At 41.8% G+C, this 26,902-nt stretch overlaps 1 protein-coding gene across 12 annotated transcripts in view; it reads left to right on the top strand.

Moving 5' to 3' along the window:
* KIAA1549L (KIAA1549 like) overlaps positions 1 to 26,902 on the top strand; it is a 99,835-nt gene that overhangs the window by 5,130 nt on the left and 67,803 nt on the right. The window contains exon 1 of one of the 12 annotated variants that reach the window (XM_032444756.1): positions 15,894 to 15,981. The exons of the other annotated variants lie outside the window; for them this stretch is intronic. The gene's annotated coding sequence lies outside the window, so the exon portion shown is untranslated. Of the gene's footprint in view, positions 1 to 15,893; positions 15,982 to 26,902 lie in introns of those variants that run through there. 12 annotated transcript variants of the gene reach the window in all.

Genomic DNA, 26,902 nt, shown 5'->3' with positions numbered 1-26,902 from the left:
CCGGCGCCAGCATCAGTGCCAGGTGTAACACAGTGAACCAGGGCTGTTCTTGTACAAGTGGCCCTTGATCCGATTATTTCTGTCTGCTTGCAAGACATTGTTTTTAGACTAAGTCTACACTGCAGACTTTGGTATAATCAAGAGAAGCAAGGCCAACAGCCCCTGAAGCTGCAATGCTTTTCCTACTTGTGGAAGCAGCAGTTTGCCAAGTCACTATCCCCCTTCTTAGACACTTATCCCATGAAACTGATCTGTATTTCCAGAGATGTATCTGATACATGGCCATATCTGCCTGCCTGCTTCACTACTCATCTCTTTCCCAGTCTGTCACCTTTCATCAGAGAGAGTTTTTCCTTCCTCCAGGTTACAGATGAAAATATTGAAGGCTGAGATCCCCATGGGAGTCCATTAGAAGCGCTGCTGCTCAGTTTAATCGCTCTAAATCTATTGCATATGCACCATATTCATTTTATATTTTATTAATAAAAATTGGGGATATAAAGTCAAACGCCTTATTGAAATCTCAGGCTATTAGATCAAACTTGCAGTCTGATTTCAAGTGATTCATCATCCGTAAAAATTTGTTCCTGGATATTAATTATTCCATCCATTCTTTTTCTTTTTTTGTTCTTGGTTAATCAAATCCTTTCCCTACTAATTCAGCCCATCAGCGAGCAGCAGTATCGAAATATCCACTGGACGGTACTCATTTGCCCTGCTTAAATGTTACAATATGTAGGATGGCTTCTATGAGCCCCCTCCATTCATCTATTCAGGAGCGGGAGATGAAGAGGAAGGCTCTGTCCAGAGCAAGTGCTAGCTGGCCTGCCTCTGCCATCCTTGCTACAGAGGTGCTGCAGGAGCTGCTCTGCTGTTCCTGGGGAGGTATTTGTGAAAATCCTGTCCATAATCCATGGAGAGGACGACTTTCATGCTGCTCAACAGGCATGGCATGAAGCAGCAGGAGGTAGAGACAGAACCAACCATCTTGCATGGAGAGCACGTGGGACTGAGCCTTGAGACCAATCTATCAGTCAAAGTGCTGAAGGCTGTGCTTATGAATGAGTTTCAGTGATTAGATTAAAGGAGGAGGGCCTGGGGATTGTGTAAACAGGTGAGGACTAAGTGGGTTGAATGGTCTTTCTGGTTACAAGGCTGTCTAATATCTTTGTAGTGTGGGGCTCAGCGTCCTTTGTAGGAAACCGTGTGGGATGTGTCGATACTTTCCTCCTTTTTGTCCTCTAAACGACCCTGAGAGAGCTGCTGCAATTAATAAAACTCTGAGTGCTCAAAGGGAAGTGCACATGATGCTTATCTGAAATTAGACTATGGTCCTCCAACACTGCAGATCCCTGGTCCTCATTAGTTGGGCTGTCTGTGTTGTGTGTGTTTGGTTGAAAAGCCAATAGCTCATTTTAAAAATCAGTGATGAATTAAAAGTAAAAGATAATGGTAACAGGACCGAGATAATAATGTATAGAATATTCAAATTCTATCAGATACATTAACACATCCAACATTTTCAATATAATGCAGATAATTAAAATTACCCCAGAGAGATAATCTTACAGGAAGATAGTCTGGGAATGCAATTTGTTTTCACCAGCATTAACTGTAGGCTGCGTTAATGTAGTGCATTATGCAGAGCATGAGTAGGATAAATTTCTGTAGCTATTGTTACCAGTGTCCAAACAAGGAAATCTCAAATTGTCATTGTAGGCAATCATTGCTGAGATCTCTGCTATCTACTTGTGCACACAGGGAATTTCTCAACGTCTGTGAGATCTGTGGCTTGGGCAGGTAAACTCTTTGCTGGGTAAAGAACTGGCCAGATGGTTGGGCCTAGAGACTGATGGTGAATGGAGTTAAATCCAGCTGGCCATCGGTCACAAGTGGTGGAGTCCATCCTGCTTGAAATTATTATTAATGATTTGTTTGTGGGAATTGAGCTCACCTTCGGTAAGTTTTCAGATGACACCATGTTGGGGGTTGTATTAGTGGTAGGGGGATGGTTGGACTTGATGATCTTAAATGTCTTTTACTACCTCAATGATTCTATGATCTCTAAAGTGTCAGCTCTGTTCTGCCAGCTGCATCTGAAGCCTGGGCTGTTGCTCCTGTGGAATCCCCATTGAGTTTATAGATACAGCTGGGAGAGGCATCTTCAGAAGTGGGACAAGTGTTAATTGCTTGAGCTGCGTTCACAGCCAAGGAAATGAGCTGAATCGCTGTGCAGGGTACAGGATGACACTGATGCTCTCCTGAAGTGTGTGCTTACACAAATTTAGGTGCACAACAAATTGTATGTTAAAAATACTTTTGAGAGGCATGTTTGAGCTTACTGGTTAAGTTGGCCTTGCTGGAAAATATAGCATTATTTAAGGGAAGAGGTGATGAAGTTGCTTAATGTTTGAATGTCTTTTGATGACTTGAACACAGATCCCCCCCACGCACAGGGATGTTCTCTTGGTGAGAAAACCAGGAAGGTCCACCAGCTTCTGGGAGGAACAGCAAACAGTTTGCTGACTTCAGCGAGCAATCCATCTGTATTTTGTAGATGTTCTATCAGTATTTTCAACTAAATTAGCATAAGCAAAACTTGCAAGGTAAGAAGTTACCGCACATTTTGCTCCCAAAGTTTAATATAGAGTGGGAGCACCACCAAAGCTGCGTTTATTGAAATACTATGTTTAGTGAAATATTCCACCCTTTTATTTATTTATTGTGAAATAGTTATCGTGTGATGATTCTCTCCCTGTAAGTCCAGAGGAGAGAGAAGGCACTCACTTATCTGACTGTGATTTATGGCTCTACCCGTGGTAGCTTTTTCTTACCAACCTTACAGATTCTGCGATGATGTATGAGTCATCTTGGCTACCATTAGTCATCTTGGCTCAGGCTAAATGGTGTTTTAAAGCTCACCAAGGCACATACATTGTGTGGGAATGCAGAGAGCTGAGAGGTCAGCCAAAGCCTTGATCTGTTGGTATAAGCCTTCTGCCTGTCACTGAAGGATGCCAATGCCTCATTATGCCTCAGGTTGGATGTTAGGAGTAATTTCTCAGAAGGAGTGGTGAGGCACTGGGACAGGCTGCCCAGGAATGTAGTGGAGTTACTCTTCCTGGAAGTCTTAAGCACCATGGAGATATGGCAACGGGGGAATGTTGTTACTGGGCCCAGTGAGGATGGGTTAGGGTTGAACTTGGTGATCTTGGAGATCTTTTCCAAGCTTAATGATTCTGTAGTTCTTAGTTTAATGCTGATGTAAAACAAATCTTTTAATCTTTGTTTTATATTAACTTTGGTCAGCTTAGTTACTGAGTGAAGTCAGTGGGGATGGGAGCTTCCCACCAGGCTCATTGCTGAGAGCAAGGACCCCTGCAAGACCCAGAGTAACTGCTCCTTTCTTGGCACTGAGAGTCCTCGTTTTGGCTTTGTGCTTTTATGGTTACTCGGTCAGAGGCACGCTACACATCTCAAAGCTTTCCACATTGAGATGTTTACCTAACTGCTTTTAGTATTTGTTTTTTCCTTATTTTTTTTTTTCTATTTCAGGCCAGCTCAGTCATACACTTTCCTGAGCATTTAATTCGATTTCTGCATTAATTCTGTATCAGGGAGTAATAAGAATAGGCAAAGAAAGGATAAACAGGGCTGAAGTTATAAAACAGAACTGCCACGTGAATTTATTGCCTGTGGTTCTTTGGGACCCAGTCATCTGCCACAACTTCTTTTAATAGCGTGTTCTGGCTTTAATGCGATCAAAACAAACGTAGCGTTTTGTTCCCCAGTTACTGTGGGATCCTGCTGCCTCGTGGTTGGCACAGATCGCACTTGAAGTCGGCAGGAGAGCTGAGCCCAAAGCACGGCACGCACAGGTCACCGGGGATGTATGGCAGAGCCTTCCTGCCCTGTTTCCCTGGGCTCTTCCCATTTGAAACAGCGATCCTGTCGGCACATGGTTTTGTTTATATGAGCACTTATTTGCACGCACTCATCCTCCTCTATCTTGTGTGCATTGTCCTGCTGAGTCCTTATGTGCAGATCTAGCTCTTGTGTTTATCACTGTGGCAGCAGCTGAAACTGTTCAGCTGCCTACCACTATGCTATTGACATTCAATTAAAAAGGAGGGGGAGAAAAGACACAAACCACCAAAAAACCCCACAGTGCACATGTTTAGAGAAAACACAACTTCTGTCTTACAAGAAATCTTGTAGAGCTGTCAGATGCTCAACATCATTCTAAAACTAGCAACTCGGGCTCATTATTACATATAGCACTGAAGGTAACTTGATGACATTAATGGAAGAAAGCAACTGTTTGTAATATCTGCCACAGCACTGGGACATGCTCTTACAAACAGTTGTTTTCTTCCATTAATGTCATCAAATTACCTTCAGTGCACGTCATGGCGCTGTGGCAGGTACTTGAAGGATATGCCCAGTGTAGCGAGCTCATATCCAAACGGAAAATCTTCTGTAGTGTAGCGGTACTCATTACAGCTACTGCATCTTAAATGAGCTCATTTCTAAATACAGCTTGGAAATCTCTTACTGACTTTTTACAGTGTTGATTTTTCTCATCTTCAGCACAGTTGCTGTGTTATTAGCATCGTTTATGATACGAGCTGTTTACATTGAAGCCTCTAAGTGTGCCTTGGTAGCATTACTATTTTTAAAGTTTTCTTGCATTATGGGATCTGACTCTGAAACGTGCCTGGCAACCTCTAGTGTAAAAGCCTGGTTCCTGTGCTTGCCTTGTCTTCTCTGGAGCTGTTGGGCCGCTCATTTTCCATGACAGCACCAGGCTGGTACCGGTGGCAATGTTGAGCTGCAGTGCCAACGCGCCATGTGCCCATAGCAGAGGGTTCCTGTGTTAGGAGCAGGATCAAGTTATTTTATAGCATCTGGGCTTCCTACCAAACATGCTACGTTTTTGCTGCTACAAATGAAATAAGCGTGTGGTAATGGTGTTTAATTCATTTGCTGTTAATTTATTGAAAACTGTTAAAGAAGATGGAAGTAGATTAGAATGTTGCTGAACAAGACAGGAGAAGCCTGTATACTCCTGCTTTATTGGATTGCTGGCAGCAGCACTGCACTTTTCTCTCAGTGCTTCGACAGTACATCATGGTTTACTGTTGTCTTTGCATATTTAGCAGAACTCCCTATCACAGAAATAAAATAGGTGAAGTATTATTAAGCTGTTTATATTGATAATTAAGTATTGAGGTGACCGGACTTTAAGTTGCAAACATAATCAGTACAATTTACAGCTCACAGTAAAGTGCACTAATTATAGCCAAAGTATGGAATTTTTAATAGTTCCATGGGAAACTCTTCTCTCACTTCATTGAATTATCAGGCAGCATTTCAAATTGTGAAGTCATTTTCACTAGGTGTATCTTAGACTTCCATTTCTTGTCTCCTAGAAAACTATTATATGTAGTATGAAATTAGTATTTTATTTCACATGCTATATGTGGGAGTAAATAAGAATTGTTCAACAGTGAGTAGTTTAACATAGTCTTATGTTGTTTGAAGGTCATTCATTATGTGTATCTCTTGTGAAATTTATACTGCCCTGACCAGTAGGGTAATACACTGTAAATTGTTGTGCTCATGCATAACAAATGTACTACTGATTTTTTTCCTGCTATGATTCACCCACCTCTTTGTGGTCATATATTTGGACAGAACAAATGTCATTTGGACAGGACAAATGGGCTGGCAGTCTGCATCTTGAACAGCTACACTCTTTGCTGGGTAAAAAAAACTGGCTGGGGGGCTGGGCCCAGGGAATGGTGGTTGAATGGAGTTAAATCCAGCTGGCAACCTGTCTCGAGTGGTTCACTCCAGAGATCAAAATTGGAATCCGTCCTGTTTAATATTATTATTAATGATTTGGATGAGAGAATTGAATGCACCTTCGGTAAGTTTTCAGATGACACCAAGTTGTGGGTTGTGTCGATATCCCTGAGGGCTGGAAGGCTCTACAGAGGAACCAGGGCAGGCTGGATTGATGGGCTGGAGCCAGTGGGATTAAGTTCAAGTAAGACAAAGTGCTGAGTCCTGCACTTTGGCCACAACAACCCCATGCAATGCTATAGGCTTGGGGCAGAGTGGCTGGTAAGGTGTGCGGAGGAAAAGGATCCAGGGGCATTGATCAACACTCAACTGATCATGAGCCAGCAGTGCGCTCAGATGGCCAAGAAGGCCAATGGCATCCTGGCTTGTATCAGAAATAGTGCAGGAAGCCTTCCATTTCATAGTCTCTTTTTTAAATTTATTTTTTAAGCTATTGAAGGCTTTTATTTGTTTTGATAAGTCTGGATCAAGAACTGGGGACGCAGAAGGGCTATGAAATGAAGGAACTTGTTATCTGAGATGCTGCTGCCCCAGTTCTTGGAGAATCTGGAAGGTGTTTTCTGCTGTGGGCAATGGATTGCAGAAAGGGAAAGGTCTCTTGGGACAAGACAGCTGAGACAGGCTCTGTGCTTCTGAGTGTGAAGGATCGACAGGAGAGCTCCTTCATGATGCAAGTGCAAATAGTTTAAACCAAATTTGGGGATTCTTCTCTTCTGAGCATCTAGTTGGAGAAATCTAATGTCTCATTTTCATACATATTAAGAGTTTTGGCAACAGTGCTGAATTCTAACAGATCTTGAGTGAGCGAGTGGGGTTTTTGGTTTTCTCTTCCCCAGAGATTTGTAATGAGTAGATTTGGCTGCATACGTAGAGGTATAGTAGAAGACATTTTGACAGCAAGACAGTTCCATTTCTGTATTTCACACCCCTACTCCAAAGCATCTGCATGCTTATATATTTCAAAGAAAGAGCTACAGTAATTTCTGAGAGGACATAAAGGGGAAATTTCCTTCCTAATCTCATTTCCTTTAAAAGAGAAGAAAGAAAAAGTTTTATTGAAGTGTCGCATCTCAGTATCTCCAAATTTGGTTTATAGGAATGATCTATTTATAAAAAAACTTCACTTGAATATTCCAGTTCAGCAGCCATACAAGGAAGTGAAAATAGGGCATTGTGTAAAGAACTGAGTAACCTCAGCTCCAGGAGTCACCACGAGCAATGCCCGTGTTATGTCATCTCCTTAACATTGGCTGTGTATCTACAGCAAAGCTGCAGAAAAGATCTTAGTCTTCAGTTGGTTATGAATCATAATGCTTTATAAGAAGGGCTCTGGATCATTTGCTTTCTTTTTAGAGGGGATTGTAAGTTGCCAAGGAGGATAACTGTCAGGATGTGATGTGGCAAAAAAGATTTAAATATTGAAATGCTAATAAACATTTACAGCTTTTTCCCCAGAGCTCTTTTGCATTGTTAAAATGAACAACCCTAATTACAGAGTATTTGTTGAAGCTGTGACGACTTGGCCACTGGTGCAGTAAGCAGAAGGGCAGGAGCACTGTCCTTCCCTGCTTGGAAGTGCATTACTTCTCATTGCTGTAGCACAAGTGACTCTGAGCAGACACCATTAAAGAAGCTGTGATTTTGGTTGCTCCAACCAGTCAAGTTTCCTGATGCCTCAGAAGCTCATCAGCCATTTTTGAAAGTCTATTAAAGCACAACAAAAAATAAGTACTTTATACCTGTTTTAGAGAACATCTACTTCATAGCGAACAGTTCTGCAGTGACAATTTGCTACGCTCAGGTTGGGATTTTTTTTGTTGTTGTTCATTATTCAAACCAAAATCTGAATATTTCCTGCCCCATTTACAGCAGTAACACTAATGCTGATCAAGGGGTCTGTTCAGTGCAGAATATGCTGTGGAGAAGCGTGCAATTTGCAGACATTATGAGGTATCTACTCCAGTTAATTTCGAGGTTTAGAGTGAGTGTTAAAATGAACCTGGATTCCTGACCTGGATTTCTGGGATAGCAAACCCCAGGAGAATACCCCCATCACATTTTAGAAGGATGGAGAAATTAGACTTAGTTTAAAAACCCCTACAGCTCTGCAGAGCGCTGTGCATGTTCCAACAGGGTCATCCAAAAGTTCTGTAGAGAGCAGATCATTTTCTGTTGAGAAGATCTGTAGAGAAGAGCATCTTGCATCATGATTCCTACACGTACAATGGCACAGTTGATATTTGTGCATGACTTTGGAGTCCTTTACCATATATCTTTCAAGACTCATTAAAAGCCCCTAATCCAAAAATGAGCAGAAATGGCATCGCGTATTTGCCTGGAAGAAAGCAGTAGTGAAGAAACAGCTTCACAATGGAAGATCATAGGTAGCAGGACAGAAGTGGAAGGAATAGTTACATTAAGAAGCAGAAGCTTTTGTCCAGGATGGCGTCTTCTGCAGAAGGTTACACCTGCCAGCAAGAAGGAATGGAATGGAAGATTGTTCAGAAACATATAGAGCTCAGGAAGATATCTGGAAAGCAAAGAGCGAGTTTTCCACAAACTGAGCTTGGCTGTGGGAATTAGGCTTTATACATGTGGCCAAATCATGTGGATGTTTTTTTCTTAATAGTATTATAAACTACAATTTGTGTTTAGATGTCTGTGTTGTACTCGTGAGAAATCAGGGTCCCCTTGCAGAGAGAAAGACCAAAGCACTAAATTGTTTCATTAAACTCTATAGACATCCTAATTAAGCAGGTCAGCTCATTTCAGACTTCAATTTATAACAACGCACCTAAAAGGCTTTGCAGAGTTGGAGGTCACCTGCGTAACGTGATGGCAGAGCGTATGAAACATACAATCACAGAATCAATGCAAAGACCCCTCCTTAGCACTTTGTGAAATTATTAGCAGTATTATTTGTAACATCTGTTAACAGTGTGCTTCATTCCCAGAAGGCAACGCTGCAGTCCTAAGTCAGAGAAGAGAAATTAAGAGTCTGCTGCGTGGTGATGATCTTTGTGGTGTTGCAATCCTCAGATGAGGAGGCTGCACACAAATCAGTGTGATGAGGCCAGTCCCCCAGCTGACCTGGCAGCCCACTGTGCCACTCAAAGCTGTTGTTCTTGCACTGCCTGTGCCTGCAAATTACCTCGGATGTGCAGCTGCTAGAAAATGTGTTTGCACTAACCGGAGTGATGATCTGTCTGAAACTGTGTGGGTCAGGGTTCTCTCTGCTTCTACAGTCTGAAAGAATGCTTTGAGGCTGAACTCCACCTGAGTCTGCAGTGTTGGTGAGATAGACAGGGCACAGCCACAGGCAATGGGACCGTGTCTCTTTGATACTGAGGATCCCAGAACTGAATGCAGGACACTAAGAAAGCCAAAAGAAAGATAGTTTTGTATGGAACAACTCCAAAAATAATGAATGGGTCCATTCAAATTCATCCCTTCAGCACCAGTCCTAGTGGTTTAAATCAAGTTACTTTGCATCCTATGCCAGTACTTGGAGGCACAGTTGGTCTTGCAGCTTCAGTCTCCCTGTTCATATAGATGTCAGAATTACTCCACAATATCTTAGCTCTGCTCCACTGAAGGGCAATGGCCCACTTGGTCAAAATCTGTTCTTTACTGATACAATCTACTTGACCTGATTGAAGCCCTACATTGTTACTGGCATTTTTCCTAGCTTACCTCTCTCTTTCTCTTCTGCTGTTGCCCTTAGGATGTCAGGTGGTACCAAGGGTTTTGCACATGGCAGGTGTCTCTGCTCCAAGGGCACCGAACTAATCTCCTGCTGCTTTCTTCCAGTTTTGACTTTCCTCAGTAGGCAAGAGCTCTTTGACAAGATGAAAATGTGCCGGTTGTAAGGCTTACAAGTTCATATGCAAGAACAAAATTATGTGAATAGCACATTGGAAGACCTCATTAGACAGCAGAGAAAATGTGAGGTGTTGCTGACCATCCCTATAACAGTTCCAGAGCCTGATCGGGATGGATTCTTCAAGATGGAGCAAGAATTTCCCCAGCTGGACTTACTTTGAAAGGACAGCAAAACAAAGTGGACTCCATTAGTACATGAGATTCATCAACGCGTGTGCATTTGAAAAGCTTTGATTTCCCATTTGAAACAAAATACAGCTATCTGTTAGTGGCAGATGATGGTATTAGCACTGGACAGAACTGAGTGTGCTGCAGTCAGGCACAGTGCAAAAATCTTGACATAGTCTTGTCACTTTCTATCTCTTGCAAACACATGCCTTCGCTGCTGTAATCCTGCAGTGAATTTGACCTTATACTGGATCAGTCAACCTGCTGACTGTATAAATATCTCTAAATCTCCAGGTTGAGACCATCACTGTAGCTTTGCTTTTTCCCATATTTCCTCTCAATGTGCCAATAGCAACTTCGGTGCTTCCATTTCACTTGATGCTAGAGTTGGCTGAGTCACACCTGTCACTTTTAATTTACATGTTCCCAAACTGTGTGCTCTTAGATGAACTGCTAGCGGCAGAAAAAATCGACATAGTTGCTGGAAGAACATTGAAAGTTTCAATACACTTAACAAAATAATCTCTGAAACGACTGATTGAATTTCTTCACTGTTCCAGTCGATCCGGTATTACATTTTTGCCACATAATTTACTTTTCTACAATATGTGCTGATTTTTCAGATACTGTTTCCAGGATCTGTTGGTTGAAACCTCCTGGTTAATTCCAGAATTTCACTCAATTCCGTTTATAACTTCAGCCCTGTCCTCTACTTCCACTCCTTAGGGACAAAGGAACGAGATCTGTACGTTCCTCATCTCCCATTTTAGCAAGATTTAAGTGGGGAAAATAATAATCTTTAAAAGGAACTGATTGAGCAGCATATTCTTCTATTTTCTATTATCCCAACCGTGACTGATTAGAAGCAGCAAATAATGAGACATGGTGTAGCAGAAATGCCAAGTCATGGCCTGAAGCAGTGATTGAGCACCTGGAGGGAAGGCAGGGGCAACCCAGGGAGCTCAGGTGCATGCAGTGCACTGAGTGACCAGAACGGGTGGAGACAGGATCCATCCCAGTACAGAGCAACAAATTTCTTTCTTCAGTGTGTGCAAGAAGGGCTAATTGATTTGCTCCTTTTTTTCTTGCAGTGCCCTGTGCCCTATAGACAGATTCAATATTGATTGCCATCAGAGCGTTACAGGGGACTTGGCAGGCACTCCTGGAAAATGCTTGTTGATAAAGGGAATCTGAATGCAATCATTTGACACGTTAATTTCAGATTTTATTATGAATAAATTGCAAGAAAATCTGAGGTGCCTAAGTGAAAAATGATACAATATGCTGCAAAAAGTGCTGAAAGTATCAGCAGCAGTGAAAACTGTGAGGCTGGCCATTCAAAATACTTGCTGAGTCCTAAGCTTTGCATAAAAAAAGATATTACTGTGTCCTAACTACTGCTTTTGGGGATTTGATTTTACTGAAAGTCATTTTCTGTGTTCTGATACCTTTCGAAGTGTACTGAGACAGTGTCTTTCCTGGTTTCTAAGCCAGAAGTTCCTCTGGTAGGCACAGCCCATGAAATGAGTCATCCTCCACGTTATTCCCTTGAATGATTTTGAATATACAGAACCCGCAGAGCACAGGTATCTCTTGCCTCTGATTTGGCTATTGCACTCTTAACTGAAGACTATTTGCCATGTAGAGTAAAGACACATCAGTGCTTTGATTTATGAGTCCCAGGTTTGTAGGAGCTGGTATAACAGTTCAGCAAGGACATATGTGCAAAGGACACTGCAGCACAGAAATATTCTGTGACTATGATGCAGGTAAATTCTTAGACACGCTTAAGAAAACACCTTTCTAAGCAGAATATAATTGCAGCACATTTGTTTTTAGCTGGCAGCGTTCAGGTGAGTATCTGCATGCTCTGACTGTCTAAATGCAAATCAAGTTTCAGCCCTGAAAGCTGCCATCTTTACAGCCTTGTTTTTGGAAGAAATGTTTCTTCACATTCTGATGTAGCTGATTTGTTTCTGCAATGAATAATTTAACAGTTATATTTTATGTATATTTTATGTCTATACATGTTGTGAAAGTACCAACTTCCCCCTCAGATAGCCTTGGAAACAAATCCTGGTATAGCTTGTCTTTCTCACCTGTTTTGTGCCAGCTGCCTTTTTAAAACTGCATCCATCTCAGTTCATAAACAGCTATGTCAGAGAGCACTGGAATTCTTGGTGATTTGAGTTTAAATCTCCCTTCATATTTCACTGTTGTCCAGCCAGTAGGATTGGTTTTAGGGCTGTACTGTCACATTTCATATGTGCTGCGTTGCTTCAGCTTGTAGTTCAGAGAGGGGAAACACATTGTATAGAATGTGTGGCTGCATGATCTTCACTTCTTTGGTCCCACCCTGTCAGTTCTTTTCTTACACCCTTCCTTCTGGCGCACACCACCTACATCCCACACATCTCCTTCTGTCCTGCCTCTTGGGCCCACTTACCCTCTGCTCCAGCCTGCAAAATCTCCTTTCTGCAGCGCATGATCCCTGTCTGCTTTCTGTGAAAGCTTTGATTTTCTGTCCTGTATGTAACAAGGGACCAGAATCACACAGGGTATGCTGCTGCTGTTGCTTAGATCCTGCAGTCAGCATTTGCTCTGAGGGGATCTCTGTGCCTTTATTTCTAAGCATTTAAATCCATACCAAAGAGAAGTCACCAATTCTCTTAAATGAGGATGCTTTCCAAGAGAGATGATCACAAGTAACAAAATAGTCAAACTGCTAAATAATTGCAAGAGAACTTTGTTTGCTCCCATTAAGAGCGCGTAGTCCTGTAAGAGCGGCCAGGTCTTTCCTTACTGTGATTTGATGGTTCATTTATAACAGATGAAAACTCCTCTAGAGGAGCATGGCTGTCTTTGTAACTGGGAGTGGGCCAGAAGTACAGGCAATCAACTGCGCATTCAAACCCGGTGTATTAATTCAGGCCATTTAAAAACAAATAATGCCATTTCTCTTATTTCCTTCTGCGAAGAAATCATTCATTAGCCATGTGGATTTCTGCTAAGTGAGATGGTTGAGGCATTCAATGGCAACAAAGGAAAATTCTAATTCTAACGAGTTTTAATGACTTGTTTCAGCTATTTTTATCTCCTTGCAATCAATAGCTGACTTTTTCCTCATTCAGCATAAATGGTTTTATCTCCCCATCCTGCACCAGGGGAAACTTACAAAGCTTGTTGTTTCCCATAGTAACAATTTTAAGACCTTTTTTTTAAGGAAGAAAAAAAGCAAAGATGAGGATTATTTGCAGTAGAATTTTGCTCTCTTGGAGCTAATAGATACAGTCTGTTATCTGTATGGTTTTGGGTAAGTTGTGATGCTATTAAGTTCTAAAGTGATAATTGTTTCAAAGCTAAATACATGGATGCAATTGCTCCGAATATAGTCAGGGTGAAAACATGCTTTTTTCTTTTCTATTATTATGGGGTTTTTTGCTTGGGGAATGGATGAGAGAACTGAGTTCTGTTAGAGACAGTGTTCTTGGTGATAAAGCCTCATCACTAATACATACCATGTTTTGCAGATGTATGAAATAAGAGGGCTGCTCCAAAAGTGAAGTATTCTGTTTTATGACATTGGCCCATGATGTCGGAGGTGGTTGTTGGTGGTATGGCAGTGGAGTTGGAACCTTCCTGCCAATAACTGTGTTGCTGTGTGACAGATGGCAGCAGAGGGGCAGCCTGACAGAATGGCATTTGACATGGAAGTGTGGGTGAAGCAAAGGTGTGGAACTGAATTCCTCTGTGTGGAAAAATATGGCACCTATTGTCATTCATTGACACTTGCTGAACGCTTATGAAGAGCAGCCAGTGGATGTGAGCACAGTGAGGGGTGGGTGGTGCATTTCAGCAGTGTCAGCCATTTCTATCAGGGTACTGAAGTTTTGCTTTATGTGGCCATTACTTTAATCATGTACTCTCATGATTAAAGTATGAAAGAAAGCATGTGCTTTCTTGATTTATACTCTCCCTCACAGAAGAGTATGGTCTTGTTGAGCTGCTTGTTGTGTGGCCCAGAGCTTCACTCTGGTGGCAGCCTCTTTGCTAGGGCTGACTGTTCTATGCAGAAACGCTCTGAGGCAGCATCTTTTCATGATAAACTGGCTTTTGCATCAGCCTGTGAAAGCATCAGGCAATTAAATGTGTGATAATTGAGGAAAATCTGTAAAGTCTGTTTTGTTTTGCCCTAATTGCTAATCCATTTATAAAACTGTTATCACTCCATCCTTCTCCATTTGTACTCTGGCACTGCACTGTTAGCCTTAGCTCATGCTGATCTTCCTGATGGTGCAACCACTGAAGTTAGCAAACAGCCATACTGCTAGCAAAGATGTTGTACTGCACAATCTGTGTTTTCATGGCCTCTGGGGGTAAAAAGAAGTTCTTCATAATGGTCCAGAAGTTGCTGTAGGTAAAGCACATACTGGAAAGCTTCCACTTCTCTGTCATTTCATTGCTTTGTATGTTTAACGTTGGAGAAACTGTGAAGTGACCTCAAGTGAAATGGTGTTCCAGAAGTGCCGAGGAATGTTGTGTAATGGATGCTGTGAAAGCTGTACAATGCAGGGATTGTGTTTTCGTGATGTTCCATTTTAGAGATAGGACTGGCATGCACAGAGTGCAAGTGGGGGCATTGCCTATGGCAAGGCAGAAGCTCACCTCAGTTCACCTGAGGGCTGGAGGGGAAGTGCTTCTGCAGTCAGCTTTGGTTTTAAAACAAGATCATCTTAAAATCAACCCAACTTTGGTTTGGTGATTTGGTGCAGAGAGCATTTATCAGCCTCAAAGATCTTGAACTTCTTTGTCTTCCTCAGAAAATCTTTGTGATATTTTCCTTCCAAACACTACATGGAAGTGTGTGATGAAGCTGCCGAGGGATGAGGCTCTGGCAGAGGTTTTGGAGCTGGCTGAAGCCCTTAAAAGCGCTGGTGAGATTCGCAGCACTCGTGAGGCCCTTCTGTAGGGAAAACAATTGGAGTGAAGTATTGCTCTGATGCAATAGAAGACATAGGGGATGATGTTGTGGTGCAAACAGCTCAGGTTGGTGTAACTGCCTCTCATCGGTTCTGTGGATTAATTTGTCCTTGAGCTTCTGCAGCTTTTAAGGAGACAGAAGAGTAAAATATTGTCAGCATACATCTGTACTTCACAGAGAAATGTGCTTATGTCTTTGCACGTGGACAATAATATGTCCAAACTGAAAGTATTTCTCTCAATTCTGAAGTATTTGCTACTATCTTATATTGTCTTGGCAATATAAATGGCAGGTGGTGTTTTAACCCCAGTAATTTGCTAAGGAATCAAGCAAGTATGTCAGTGATAATGGGAAAACGACCCTACCTCTGCCTAATGAGTCAGCATGTTATTATACTTGGTAAACTGGAAAGAAATAATCAAATTTAAATCATTTTATTCACTTTTTTTCCTTTATTGGGTTAATAGCCACTGTATATGCAAGAAATATCTGTATTATATTTTCTTTTGAAGTAAGTTTCAAAGCAAATATACTTTTATTCATGGAAACTGTACAGTAAGCCTATGTTTTATCACCTAAACATGGTGATGCATCTTATCCCCCATCTGACAGGTCAGATTCCTGTTGTGCTGGACACTTCACTAGCAGAGATTGTTGTTGCTCTGATGAATGCATGACTCCAAAGAATGGGTTTGGGTTTTAAGTAAGTAAACAGGAGATGGGAGGTTATAAACATAAACGTTACTTGACCTTCTAAGTGCCTTGAGGGGCCGGGCTATTAATCAAGAGCAGGAGTGCTGTAATCTGCAGATGCTGGTGTCAAGGTTACAGTACTGCTGCCCATTGCTATCCCCTTGTATGGGAAACTGTTGATCACAGCCTGAACCTCTGATTAACCATCTGAGGCAAGCAGTGAGTCAGCTGTGGGAGCACAGGTGAAGGTAATTCAGCTGTGCTACTGGAAGGGGGGAGCTTGACTCCACATCTCCGAGATCTCATTTAAGGGCTGACCACCACTAAGGCAGCATCTCTTCCTCTGGAGATCACTGCTGTGTGGAGTTTATGGCAAGCCTTTGACACCGGTGAGCATTTCCCATTTATCATTAATTATCTTTCTATCACAATAATCTTTCAAATGAAACATCTGGTTTTACCTCTGTTTACTTGTAAACTGTACACCCCTCTTTGGAGTTGTTGCAGTAATGATCTGAAAAGAAGTGTGTCCTCATGGTTGCCTGGTATCAGGCTCCTTACTTCTGTCCCCAGGAGAAAATACCTGTGTTTAGAAAATGCTGAATTTCCTTTTAGACTTAAGACATCAGACTGTGTAGTTCAGATCTGGAATAAAGGCAAGTTTTATGAGTGTGATGTGATTTTCCTCTTGTACTTCAGGCTACAGACTGATTAATGCCTACTGGGAGTGAGATCCGTAGATTTTGGCCAATCTTGCAGGTCCCTAAAGGGCTTACACTGGTACTTTGAGAACATATGTAGCATTTCAGGCTGGAAAAATATCTGTCCTGGAGGAGAAATTGGTTTTGTAGCATGAACTACCAGGAGAAAAATGGTCATTGCAGCGTGAAGTGGATGCTGTGAGGAGGAATGTGTTGTTTTGTGCAGGGGCTGGATTGCTTAGATAGAGATGGAAGAAAAGAAAAGCACAGAGCTCTGCTCCAGAGCCATGCAAATCGCCTGGCTGTGATTTCACTCCCGGAACAGTATTGGTTTTCACACTAATCAAAATCTGCACTGGAGAACAGATGGGTAAGAACACACCAAAGGAAAACAGCATCAACTCTGTTAAACCCTGAGCAAATTTAAAGAGAGCCAATTGCTAGAGGGATGCTCTTCTGTGTGGAAAAGCATCTGTGCTCTTTTGAGGGGGGAGATGTAGAGAGCTAGAGATGTGTGCATGTGTGCCTCTTGCCTTGCCCTGGTTTTATTTTTTCTCTCTCCTGGTTCTGGGTAAAATAATTACCTTGTTCAATTAGAGAAGTATGTGCTGGAATAGGCCTGCAGGGAAATGATCACACTTGTCCTGCTGCACAGTCAGCAGTTTTGCCCATTACTGCTTAATCCAGCTCAGGGCCCACTGCAGTCACAGAATTCAAGCTAAAGAGTGAGGCTGATGCAAGCTGGTATGTGCTCTGCAATCTGATCAAAGCACATCCTGTTTGTTTTCCAGATGTAACCTTTTCCTTTTGAATGAGATCCTGAAGGTATTTCTTCATCTACTGGAATTTGAAGAAAGCAGGAAAATGTTTATGCCCCATCTCCAGTGCTGTGATATTTTAATATGCAGCCACTGGGGGTTAGTGCTGTAATTTGAGCTTTGGATGATGGCTTTGTAAAATCTTGCCCCTCTGCATCAGTGAAAGGTTGCTCTCAGTCTCACTGGAAATGCAGTGACTTTGTTCTGTGGCTTTCATAAGAAAATGCTTGTTTTTCTCTCAGCCTTGCCCTTTTTGGAGAATAAACTGCTTTATTTATGCTGTGTGAATGCATCTGTTCAGATAGCTTGCATTTTTATAACAAATAGTATCAGAACTGAGTATCCAAGCCAGACAGATTAGATGTAGAAATACGTAATGGGTCTTTGTGAATCTGTTTAGGTGTAATCAAAGGTTGGGCTCCTTCATGTTGCATTGAATGAGTGTGGTCAGGCACAGCAAAGCTCTGTCCATTAGGTTAACGGACTGGCTCATTTCAGTGTGTTTGGAAGGATTGTGCTCAAAGCCTTCACATTTAATGACGAATTAGGGAGTTTACCTATCAGTATGTTAACTCTATCTTGCCCCATTAATGATATTTAGTATCTTTTAATCACTTCTTAAAAATTCAATACCATGTTTAGCACCTGTCACTGTAGTTTAAAGTTGAGGAATAGTTTGGTTGTGAATGCCAGGTACTGTAAATGGTGGGCACCTGGGGAGTCTGGCTGCAGTTATGTCTGGTGCGTAGCATGTTTATTCTATGGTTGGAACTCCTGTTCCATGTTCTTGATGCTGCAGGTGGAATTCTATTTTTGACTTTTTTGGTAAGTACAATTTGCTGCAAAATACAGTTTTCTATTCAGACACTGGTGATACTGCTGTCTTAGAAAATGTGATGTATTTCTTTATTTGCAAAGGCAATTAAGAAACCAAAGTGGTTTAGAAAAGCAATAGGCAGCCCTGTGTTTACTGGAAAAAAGCATTTTGCTTCAGGTTGACTCAAAACAGAGGTGCTGAGTAAATTAATCAGCCTTCATATGAGTGTTTCAAATTAACATGAATGACAATATTTAACTAAACATTCATATTATTACCTTCACATTGTTGGATCTGTAAGGATAGCTAAAGAAAATGTATGTAAAAATGGTGTCATCTTTGTAGAGAGGCAATATCAGAGGAATATGATTTTCTTCATTCTGGGCTCCTCCTCTGTTTATATTTTTATGTTAGTCAAAATTAATTTGTGTTCAACAACAAATACACTTTAGGCCTGAAAGCTGAAGTGCACTTATTTGGAATGATAATTTTGGGATGCAAATCCCACATTTGGTTATCTTTGTTGAAGTCCTGGCTGACCCCAGGCTACCGTGTCATTGGGGGATGTAGCTGAGTGTGAGGAGCTCTGAAAATCAGGTCTCTCCTGTTTTTGTGGCTGAATCTGGAAGTTACTCCACCAAGTTTGTAAATGTTACCCTCAATTAATAAATCATAATATTGCTGACGTGGAGGCTTTGGGCAGCTTTAGCTTAACGTATCGCACCGTGTTGTTACTGTTCTCCATGCTGGTTCCTACATGTGTTAGAAACATGGAACAAATGATGATGGAGCACAGAATTCCTTCCAGGGTTGGAAGGGACATTGTGGATCATGAAACTCCATCTCCCCTGACGCAGGCAGGGCCACCAACCTCTGCATTTAATGCCAGACCAGGCAGCCCAGGGCCCCATCCAACCTGGCCTTGAACGCCTCCAGAGATAGGACCTCACCACTCTTGTGCTTTTATCTGTTCTTTTTCTTCCAGTGGAGAGGATATGGAAAATACTGCACAGGGCAGCTGTATGTGTCTGTGCTCAGCATGTCCTTCCTAAGTGAGGGTGTTCAGAAGCCAGTACCCCTGTCTGCTCAGGCTGCCTCTTGTCCCCTTGCAGACTGTGGTCCTTGTGATGCAGCTGGCAGGGCTGGAGCTTGCTCCTGTAGGGACAAATCTTGGCTAAGGTGAGTTTGGTAGAGGCAGGCTGCCCATGGGACCCAGCCACCCCAGCAGGTGCTGCCCCTGAGAGCTTTGGCCTCAGCTGCAGCTTGTTTAGGAGGTATGGCTCCAAGGCTGGTGGGAGATACTTCTTAGACTGAATGTGGTTAAATGGGGCATTTGGCATGTCACAGGAGAGCAGCATTTGACTAAGTGACTTAAGCTTTGTATTTCTTCATGATAAATCAGTGGTGCTCAGGGCAAGCCGACATTCAGTGTTATAATTAGAAACTTTTTGATAGTGCTTTACCACTCATCTAGATGTTGAAGGTGTCGTTGTATTTCAGTTGTCCTCAGCAATTTGGCATGTGTGTATAATAGATTAAATTATCCATCCTCTCAGCTGGCACAGAATTATCTCTGTCGTTATAACCTATGTAGGCAGGCCTGGATGTCTGCTGCCAAGGCAGCACGTCCAGAGTAGCAGCGGGAGGCTGGGTTAGCTGAGTAGTAGATCACTAATCCAGGGCCATTGGTTGCAGAACAGATTCTTCCCCTGCCTTTACTTCTTAGGGAGTGGTATTACTTTCAGGGTGCTGTCTAAATGGCACATGTTTTTTAGTGTTTTTTGGTTGGTGGGTTATTTTTTTCTTTACATGTTGTAATAGAGAGCAATGCTATTCTTGACTTCAGCACAAAACTTACTTTAGCATTTATTTGTGTTTGAGACCCCGTTTTCTTGGAAGAAGACTGTCAAAGTCTGAAGGCTGATGCTTAAGGAAAAGTGTAGCTAAATCACTAATGATTGCATTTGCTGGGGATTCAGAGAAACAGCTTAGTGTGGAGGTTGAATCAGCACAGCAGAGATAGCTTCACCTCTCAGGAAAGACTGGCTATACTGATTTTTGTAAGTCTTAGAGCCCTCGTTTGTGCTGAAGGGACTCACTGGATGGTATCAGTAACCTCCCAAGTGCTGTTTTCATTTAGCTGGTTATGACATATTCCTCAAAGAACTGAAATGCGTATCTCAGAGCAGTTTGTGTGATACCAAGCGTGGTGTGACAGCATGACTAATGTGCATCTACAATTAAATAAAGCTCCTAGAGATTTCTTTTATTCACGTGGGTGCCAAGAGATCGCTAAGACTTGGTGATGTTGACAGTTGCAATAATTACCTTGCATCCATTATGCTGCTCTTTCTTGGTACAGTAGATTTGCTGAGCTGGGCTGAGCAGGACTGCAGTGTTTCTCATTTTAACCTGTTGTCTCTAACCTGCTCAATGCTGTGTCTATGCCCTCTGTTCTCACTTGTTGCATACCAAGTTTTAGTCATGGATTTATTTCCAGCCGAGATTAGTTGCATAAACACAGTCCGCTGTGTTAGTAGTTACTTATTTCTAGTGGTATCCTTGTACCTGTTTCCTTCACTTTTACACCTGATCTGACTGGATGGTTTGTTGTATCCTCTCTGAGTTCTCTTTTAGACTTTTCCCTTTATATTTTAAGTTCTACAGAATTTAAGAGATTTCTATCCAGTTCCTGAAAATCATCATCTAACATGGGCTGTTTAAAATGAGAGAGTCTCAAAGTCAAATCTGAAGATGTTGAACCTCCAGGTCCTGCCACTGGCTGCCTGCTCTGAGGCATAAGGCATTGCTGAAGTGGGCACCAATCTGCAGTGCAGCAGTCTGAGTCACCCCCCTTGCTCTTGCAGCTGGTTCAGAGCAGGTTTGAAATGTTGTCAGGTCAGAAGGATAAGCATTTATGCACAAAGTAATCGAATTGACAGCTTGGATCAACTCATTTTTCCCTCACCTGCTGTGCAAAACCTTACTTGGATGACAAGAAAATGGTGCTTTCATAGTAGAACACCACTAACCACACGTAGGGAGGCAGGGTTTGAACATGCCCTGGCTTATTCCGTAGCGCAGGCTTCCTTGTTAATCCACTGCTGTTCTAAAACTTTTTGTTTATTATTATTGAGATAAGAGTATAGTTTTAGTTAGTTCTCAAGTGCAAAGCTTAGCTTGAAGCTAAAAAGCATCATCATCTTTCATAACGATGCATCCTCATTGCGATACTTGGAAATTGAGATTCTGTGATTGATGCTATTATGTTATATAACATGCCACGTTCTGTTGTCAAAACTTATTGTTGTCATTGCCAACACTTTAATATGTCTAGACAGAGGTTTAAATAATTGCTGCAATAAAAGGAGCTTTCAGGATAAGAAACATAATGCCTGTTGCTTTGCAGAAAGGAAATGTAATGGAGGCATATTTGTCACTGTGAAATCACAATCCCTGCTATGAATATTTGATTTGTGCAGAAAAGTCATGGTTTAGATTTTTAATTGGAATTCTGGTTATGTCCTTTGCGCTGTTTTGAATCTCACCTGTTAATGGAAGAAGGAGTTGTCAGTGAGGGATGAAGTGAATTATTTGTCTTTTATTTAAGATTCAAATCAGTAAAACCATGGAAATGAGATTAATGTGGAAGTCAACAACACGAACCTTCAGACTGTACCCAGAATTTATAATCTAATTTCTGCCCACTCTTGCAAGAAAGTAAAGCATTTGCCTTCATGTCAAGGGGACTCCAAGCAGTGCTGCCTGCAGGCAGGGATTGCACTGCGATGTCTGTGTGGGGCTGGAGGTGTGCTCCCACTGCAGGGGGCTGTGCATGCTGTGCTGTTTGCCTTACACTGCTGTCTTTACACTGCCCTGCTATTTTATGGAGCAGTGTTGGTGAAAAAACTTCTTAAATGCTTGTTTGACAGATCAAATGTAGCAGTAATGTGCCTAAAATCCTCCTTAACCTGACAGCTTTAGAACACGAGTGTTCCTTTATACTTACATAAATGGAGAATGTTTGCATAGTGGATGCACAAAGGACAAATGCCTGAGTAGTGCATCATCTTTCTCTCTTTGTTAGAAGTGACCACACATGTCTCTCAAGATTAACTGAGCAGTTGGAAAGGAATTAGGGTTTGGGTTGGTTAGAGGCTGGTTTTGGAAATAGCTTCCAGAAATTTTTACAGCAACAGAATCTTAGGAAATCCTAGCAAAATGGCAGTAATCAAGTGAATAGAAGCATCGTGGCTTTACACAGAGCCAGGCTCCTTCTGGTCTAATTCTGAGTTAGGCTGGAAATGAGAAACATGGATTTAAGCTGTGGATCCAAGGTGGAAATGTTTCTAGTTGCTTAACTGCCAGGCCCATTTTCACAGTCCTATTAGGTGTGGTGTCCCAGTTCAGTGAGGAGGAGTTGGACTCGGTGGCTTCTAAAAGATTGCTTCCTGCTCAAATGATTCCATGGTTCTTTATGTCTCCTGAGCAGCAGCAGGCAGCCAACCAAACGAAAGTGTGTTTTATTTGGCTTTTTCAGAAGGAGTGTTTTAATCATTTTCTATCATGATCCCTATGTGCTTCTATGTTCTTTTTCAATGGGGGTTTGAATTAGGAGGTCTGCTAACTTGGGCAGCGCTGTTGAAACACCACATAGAAGCAGCAGCATCTGCTCTTTCTAATAATGCTCTTTGTTCCAGGCATTGCATCTTATTTTTGAAGAAACCAGCTGCTCGTTTTTGGAGCAGTTAACTATTGGCTGATCTTACAATTAGAAGTGACTTCAGCTATTGCTCAAAACCCATCATGACTGTAGCAGTGATGCTGCTTTTTTTTGTATGATTTTTGGGGTTGCTGCCAGTATGCTCATTTCACAGCAAAGCTGCTGTTGCTTAGTTAGTAACAAAAAATGCCAATGCTTTCATCTGAGGGAGAAGAATCAACTTTCTAATACCGCATCGCTGATTAAAACCAACATCTTTTGCATTTAGGCAGTTGGTGCAAGCCGGTGGTCAAAAGCAGAGCTACAGCTTGTGAGTGCAGGTTCTATCCCCGTGCTTAGGGCTGGTTTATTTAGGTCTAGTTACATTGCTTTTCCATCGTTGCTCTTCAGCTTGCTATTGCTTTTGCAATGTAAATGTTGTTCAGGGAGCAGGAGTGTTCATTTGAATGAATGTGTGTTGCTGAAGCCTGGAGCTGGGCTGTGATCTGAGGGGTTTATCCAGCATTCTCAAGTTCCCTACAGCCTATCAATGTCGTGCCATTCATTTTTCAGATGTAAAAGCAAATCTAATGTATCTGCATTCATGAAACTTTTCTTCTATGTTTGAATTTGTGCTCTGCAAAGTTACCCTGGGCTTGAAAGTTATTTAACCTTCTTACCACCAGTGACTGGATTCCCCCTTTATGTTTTTATCTCATTTAGTCTGTTTGCAGGGATGGCTGATTTTTATTACTGACAGTAATGGTGTCATGCCAGGTAGTGTTTGCAGTGATTTCCGAGGGATGAGAATGTGGAGGAGCCGACATATTGCTATAAACTTGAGCTATTGGCACTTCCTTGCAGCAAAAAGAAGCAGCCCCTGAAAATAAAGGCAAATGAGCTGTGCAAAGCGCAGTGATCGTCATAAAAAATGGAAATAATCTTAGATATGTGCATGGTACTTTCCAGTGCTAGTCAAGTCCTCTTTTTCTATAAGGCAAGCATAAGGCTTAAAAATTAATAACCTAATTGATATGCAGAGTTCATTAGGATATAATTTTTAATGGTAACGTGTACTGTGTTTTGTGTTGAGCAGGTGCTGCGGGTCATAGCAAAGCAGTTGATTGATGTGTTGGTCAGAACAGCTCAGGGTCTGCCCCATTGTAACCCTGGGAAGCTTTCTGGTGGCTTCCTGGGATCTGGAAGTTTCCTTTGCAGAAAGAATTTGCCTCCTCTGAAGAAGAGGAGCCTTTGCTGCATGTGGAACAGGATAGGAATTGAAAGGCAATATTGAATCGAAATTGAAGATGACTTTTTATTGTAAAGGATTGTGTATAACTTGATTATTTCTGAGAAGTCTGTGGAAGAGGAACAGATGGAAAGGCTATATATTCATATATATAGGGTTGTGTGTCCTTGAAGGGGAGAAGGTGAGGAAGGCTGGGAAATCCAAAGCCTCTGAACTGTTCCTTGCTTTCAGTGCTTTCAAGCCAGCTCAGAAAAAGATTTTTTTTTTTCTAATCTGAGAAAAAGATGTACAGCTTACGTGGGCTATTTCTTCTCAAGAGCTTGTATTTGTAGCCTCATTCATTCACGTAAAGAGGATTTTCCTCCAAAGAAGCATGTGTCACAGCTTAGCTCAGTATTTGTCTATTAGCTCATTTGTGGTAGTGGTTCTTAGGCATTTACTGATTTAACCTTTGTGTCTTCTGGGGGCAGGTAATTGATTTTTGCTTTCTTGGGTTCAGAAATTGTGCTGGATAGCAGTATAGATGAACACTGGTAATTTAGTATAAATTTTGAACAGAGAGTAGAATCAGAAGCTTGACAGCTTAATTGTTTATTCTGCTGCATTTTTTGGTAAGACAAAAGGTGTTATTTACACTCCTTCAAGAGCTGGATAATATTTACACTTTGCTGAGAGTGAATGGAAATGTTACTTAATCCAAAGGTCACTATAATGGCAGTAGAGCCATTTATTTTCTTCCTTGCACCTTCTCATCCTTGGTTACTGTCTGGGGCCGCGGGCAGTGGGAGCAGCTTGAGAGTAACAAAAGGCATTGTGGCCCCCGCTTTGCTTGTATTGATCCTATATTTGTGGCATTTTCAAGGCTCTTTCCTTAGAGAGGTTTAACTACTCTGAACTATGAAGTTACTGCAACTTCTGAGTCCTGAAATGGATGAAATCAGTTGAAGTTGAGCTGTTTTTGTGTCTTGAGGACCTGGCATCACACATTTGGGTTGCACATTGCTCTGCTCTGAGCACGGGTTACAGCTTCGCTTGTGATGTGCGAAGGAAGATTCCCTTGGAGGTGTGTCTGGTTTGGTGAGCGGGAAGGTTTTTGGCTCAAGGGAGCATTCACAATTACCCAACCAGCCTGTCAAAGTATATCGTATTATGTAATTTGGTGTACAGTTCAACCTTTTGAAAGCACTGTTGTTCTTTGAAAAAGTTCTGGAGATGATTTTTCATTTTGCTTTGTTAAAAGATTGAAGTAGAGGGCTTTTAGCAGGGGTTCTTTGTATGCTTGTTTTGTATTTGATTTCTGAGGCAGGGTAAAACTTCCCAAGCTTTGTGAAGGGCATACTTGCATAAGAAAATACCTCTTTACTGCTTACAATGCCACTGTGACTTGTAGCTACTGGTGAAATACAGTCTGCTTTTCCTGCACTCGGCTGCCTTGCTTCCGCAGGGTTGGAGCAGATCAGATTTGCTGCCTTGCTCATGAAATCATTTATTATGCTGATGCTAATGGTGTCTCTTCAACTTCCCCGAATAAATGCATATTCTTTCCAGCAGGTTGTATAAATGTGTATTTATGAATAAATAGGTAAGTAGTCTGGCCAGTGGCAGAATTGTTTCCTTGCCTACAGGAAGGTGCAGTTTAACTACAGACCATTTATTGTCTCATCCTACTGTCCACCCTGTCCCTGCTGCTGGACAAGACTGAAGGATGGCAGCAGAGCTGGCTGTCACAATAGAGATGCTTTTTGCCCCTTGGCAAGGCTGGCACTTGGTACAAGTTGTGTCCGTCTGTCAGCTCCTGAGGCAAAAATGGTGACAGCTGTGAAGTACTTGCAGGCTGGGCTCTGCCCTCCCAAGCACTGGGCAGCTTGTGCTTGGGCTGTGCAAGCAGGGAGGACGGGAGAAGTGCATTTTCAGAGCAGTCTGTGGGTAAAAGACTGCTGAAATGACTGAATGGTTTGTGCCCACATGTTATTTTTGTATATTGTGAAGTCTAACGTGTTGGGTTGTTTTGATTTGTGGTTTTTTGGTTTTTTTTTTTTTCCCCTATATGGATGGAGAACACTGTAGAGGATGGTGTCTCAAGAGCAGAATTCGGATGATCATGGAGACTTCTTACTCCATCTTTGTCATTTGTTTTTACTGTCACAAATAAGTTTGATGCATGCGTCGTCTTCAGTTTTGGACAGGTACATGGTCCCTACATTAATGATTTTCTTTACTGCTATTCTTGTTATTTTAGCAAAAGGAGGATAAAGGGAGAATGATGATCATTCTCTTTTCCTTCTCTGTGTTTCTCTATTACTCCTTCAGGTATGTTCCAAGGGGTTTAGAAGTTGTACTGCTGCGATGGTCTCTAAGCTGAATCAGTATTTTGTCTTCCTGCTGTGGCACATTATAAGAGCTTCTCATTCTTGTAAACGGAACTATCACTAACCAATGATAACTGTAATAAGGTTACTGTAAATGGGCTTTAGGATTGTTGGAGGTGGTGGTTAGTCAGTAGCCTGAAGTGAAAGAAACAGAGCTAATCCTGAGATGTGAGAAGCAGCTGCTGCAGTTGTGTATGTGGTGGCTCAGTGCACAGAGCACGTGAAGTGCTCCCATTGCAGCTTTACGTTTTGTTATTTTTTTCCCCTCGTGGAAGTGTTTTCAGTTGTTTGTAGATAGGAAAGTGCAATACTCTCCCTTGCCCACTTTTTTTCCATAATACAGTCTTGGTTTTCGCAGTGTTTGATAAGAGTTTGTTGATATCACCCTCCAATTCTGAAGAGTGTCTACATCAGATTAAACTGTGTAATGAGGAGATAATTTTGGCTTCTGAATGCTGTGTCAGTCATGACCAAGATTCTGAATTTATCTTGGTAAATTCTATTGTTGTAAAAATTCTATTGTTGTAACTTTCTATAAAATAGAGTCAAACGAAGTTTGTAGCAGGAGGAAGGCAGCATTTTATTTCATTGCAGAATGTTAAATATTTTGTAAACGTCCAGTTAGTCAAAAGCTTTAGTTCAAATCTGGGCATA

This window comes from Coturnix japonica, chromosome 5 (assembly GCF_001577835.2).
Source record: "Coturnix japonica isolate 7356 chromosome 5, Coturnix japonica 2.1, whole genome shotgun sequence".
Taxonomy (NCBI): domain Eukaryota; kingdom Metazoa; phylum Chordata; class Aves; order Galliformes; family Phasianidae; genus Coturnix; species Coturnix japonica.
Note: the sequence above shows the minus strand (reverse complement) of the source record. Positions and strands in the feature narration are given on the sequence as shown.